This window comes from Dipodomys ordii, unplaced genomic scaffold (genome assembly GCF_000151885.1).
Source record: "Dipodomys ordii isolate 6190 unplaced genomic scaffold, Dord_2.0 Scaffold238, whole genome shotgun sequence".
Lineage (NCBI taxonomy): Eukaryota > Metazoa > Chordata > Mammalia > Rodentia > Heteromyidae > Dipodomys > Dipodomys ordii.
In genome coordinates this window covers 479,219-483,331 of record NW_012267454.1, presented here as the reverse complement: position 1 = coordinate 483,331, position 4,113 = coordinate 479,219, and positions in this window count along the sequence as shown.

Genomic DNA, 4,113 nt, shown 5'->3' with positions numbered 1-4,113 from the left:
CCTGTGTGCACACACAGCCTCGCTGAGAACACGCCTGTGTGCACACACAGCTTCGCTGAGAACACACCTGTGTGCACACAGCCTCGCTGAGAACACACCCGCCTGTACATACAGCCTCGCTGAGAGCACGCCTGTGTGCACACAGCCTCTCTGAGAACACGCCTGTGTGCACACACACAGCCTCACTGAGAGCATGCCCGCGTGTACACACATAGCCTCACTGAGAGGACGCCCGCGTGTGCACACAGAACCTCGCTGAGAACACGCCTGTGTGCACACACAGCCTCGCTGAGAGCACGCCCGTGTGTGCACACACAGCCTCGCTGAGAACATGCCTATGTGTGCACACACAGTTTCGCTGAGAGCACGCCTGTGTGCACACACAGCCTCGCTGAGAACACGCCCGTGTGCACACACAGCCTCGTTGAGAACACGCCCGTGTGCCCACACAGCCTCGCTGAGAACATGCCTGTGCACACACAGCCTCGCTGAGAACACACCTGTGTGCACAAACAGCCTCACTGAGAATACACCGTGTGCACACACAGCCTCGCTGAGAACACACCGTGTGTACACAGCCTCGCTGAGGGCACGCCCGTGTGCACACTGCCTCGCTGAGAACACAGCCTCGATGAGAACACTCCTGTGTACAAACACAGCCTCACTGAGAACACGCCCGTGTGCACAAACAGCCTCACTGAGAACACGCCCGTGTGCACGCACGGCCTCGCTGACAACACGCCCGCATGTACACACACAGCCTCACTGGGAACATGCTCGTGTGTACACACAGCCTCACTGAGAACACGCCCGTGTGCACACACAGCCTCGTTGAGAACACGCCCGTGTACACACACAGCATGGCTGAGAACACGCCTGTGTGCACAGACAGCCTCGCTGAGAACACGCCTGTGTGCACACAGCCTCGCTGAGAACACGCCCGTGTGCACACACAGCCTCACTGAGAACACGCCCGTGTGCACACAGCCTCACTGAGAACACACCTGTGTGCACACACAGCCTCGCTGAGAACACGCCTGTGTGCACACACAGCCTCGCTGTGAACACGCCTGTGTGCACACAGCCTCGCTGAGTACACGCCCGCGTGTACACACATAGCCTCGTTAGAACACGCCCACGTGTGCACACACAGCCTCGCTGAGAGCACGCCCACGTGTACATACAGCCTTGCTGAGAACACTCCTGTGCACACACAGCCTCGCTGAGAACACGCCTGTGCACACACAGCCTCGCTGAGAACACGCCTGTGTGCACACACAGCCTCACTGAGAACATGCCCATCTGTGCACACACAGCCTCGCTGAGAGCAGGCCCATGTGTGCACACACAGCCTCACTGAGAACACGCCCGTGTGTACACACAGCCTCACTGAGAACACGCCCGTGTGTACACACAGCCTCACTGAGAACACACCTGTGTGCACACACAGCCTCGCTGAGAACACGCCTGTGTGCACACACAGCCTCGCTGAGAACACGCCCATCTGTGCACACACAGCCTCGCTGAGAACACGCCCACGTGTGCACACACAGCCTCGCTGAGAACACGCCCGTGTGCTCACACAGCCTCGCTGAGAACACGCCTGTGTGCACACACAGCCTCTCTGAGAACACGCCTGTGTGCACACATAGCCTCGCTGAGAACACGCCTGTGTGCACACATAGCCTCGCTGAGAACACGCCTGTGTGCACACACAGCCTCTCTGAGAACACGCCTGTGTGCACACATAGCCTCGTTAGAACACGCCTGTGTGCACACATAGCCTCGCTGAGAACATGCCTGTGTGCACACACAGCCTCGCTGAGAACACGCCCGTGTGCACACACAGCCTCGCTGAGAACACACCCATCTGTGCACACAGCCTCGCTGAGAACACGCCCACGTGTGCACACAAGCCTCTCTGAGAGCACGCCCACGTGTACACACAGCCTTGCTGAGAACACGCCTGTGCACACAGCCTCGCTGAGAACACGCCTGTGCACACACAGCCTCACTGAGAACACGCCCATCTGTGCACACACAGCCTCGCTGAGAGCAGGCCCATGTGTGCACACAGAGCCTCACTGAGAACACGCCCGCATGTGTACACATAGCCTCGCTGAGAACACGCCCGTGTGTACACACACAGCCTAGCTGAGAACACGCCTGTGCACACACAGCCTCGCTGAGAACACGCCCGTGTGCACACACAGCCTCGCTGAGAACACGCCCACGTGTACACACAGCCTCGCTGAGAACACACCTGTGTGCACACACAGCCTCGCTGAGAACACGCCTGTGTGCTCACACAGCCTCGCTGAGAACACACCTGAGTGCACACAGCCTCGCTGAGAACACACCTGTGTGCACACACAGCCTCGCTGAGAACACACCGTGTGCACACACAGCCTCGCTGAGAACACGCCTGTGTGCACACACAGCCTCGCTGAGAACACGCCTGTGTGCACACACAGCCTCTCTGAGAACACGCCTGTGTGCACACATAGCCTCGCTGAGAACACGCCTGTGTGCACACAGCCTCGCTGAGAACATGCCCGTGTGCACACAGCCTCGCTGAGAACACGCCTGTGTGCACACAGCCTCGCTGAGAACACGCCTGTGTGCACACACAGCCTCGCTGAGAACACGCCTGTGTGCACACACAGCCTCGCTGAGAACACGCCTGTGTGCACACATAGCCTCGCTGAGAACACGCCTGTGTGCACACATAGCCTCGCTGAGAACACGCCCGTGTGCACACATAGCCTCACTGAGAACACGCCCGCGTGTGCACACACAGCCTTGCTGAGAGCACGCCCATGTGTGCACACACAGCCTCGCTGAGAACACTCCTGTGTACACACACAGCCTCGCTGAGAACACGCCCGTGTGCACACACAGCCTCGCTGAGAACACGCCCATCTGTGCACACACAGCCTCGCTGAGAACACGCCTGTGTGCACACTCAGCCTCGCTGAGAACACGCCTGTGTGCACACACAGCCTCGCTGAGAGCACGCCTGTGTGCACACATAGCCTCGCTGAGAACACGCCTGTGTGCACACATAGCCTCGCTGAGAACACGCCTGTGCACACAGCCTTGCTGAGAGCTCACCCACGTGTACACACACAGCCTCACTGAGAACACGCCCACGTGTACACACAGCCTCGCTGAGAACACGCCCACTTGTGCACACACAGCCTCGCTGAGAACACGCCCACGTGTACACACAGCCTCGCTGAGAACACGCCCATCTGTGCACACACAGCCTCGCTGAGAACACGCCCACTTGTGCACACAGCCTCTCTCAAAGCATGCCCGCGTGTGTACACACCTTCCCTGGGGTCATGGAGGGGCTCAGCCTTGCTGGGATTCCATGTCTTCTCTGTGATTCAGTTATAATGAAGGGCAGCTGCTACACCAGCCGCCAGCTACAGAAAACGTGACTGCAGTCTGAGCAGGCTGGCACAACCATCTGGTACCTGGGTTCATGGTGGAGTCTGCTTCTCCCCTGTCTGAGTGCATGTTAGCTTCCACATTTAAAATAGTGTGCTCATCTCAGAAAGTGACAGAGAGAGATCCCAGACCCTGTCCCCCGTGTCCCCAGGGTGTCCTCGTGACACCCAGTGCGGTTCCACAGTCTCCAGATGCTCTCACTCTGGGCAACCCTGCTGCTGTCTTGCTGAGCCTGCACATGCGTGGTGCATCTGGGTCCTGTGGAGCCTGCGGGTCCGGTCCGCCTCCACCGACCACGAGGAGCAGCCCTCCCGGGGCCTCTGTGCCCTTTACGGTCTCCCTGACCCCAGCGCCCTCTCACCTCTTCACACCCATGGCCTTGCTGTTCCGGAACCTCCTGCGCCCCGAACCTGCCGCGTGTTCCCACAACTCCCTGCAGGTGCACGCTCTGGAATCAGCAGTTTGCCCACTGCCGAGCTGTTCTGGTGTGGCCGCTCAGCGCGCAGCTGCAGGACAGCGCGGTGACCTGGGCATGGACACGCTGCGTGCTGCCAGGCAGATCCCGTGTGGATGGGGCCTCTCCGCTGGGATAGGCAGCAGAGCGGCCGTGCCGGGCCAGCAGCCGTGCGGGCCAGCAGCCGTGCGGGCCAGCGGCCG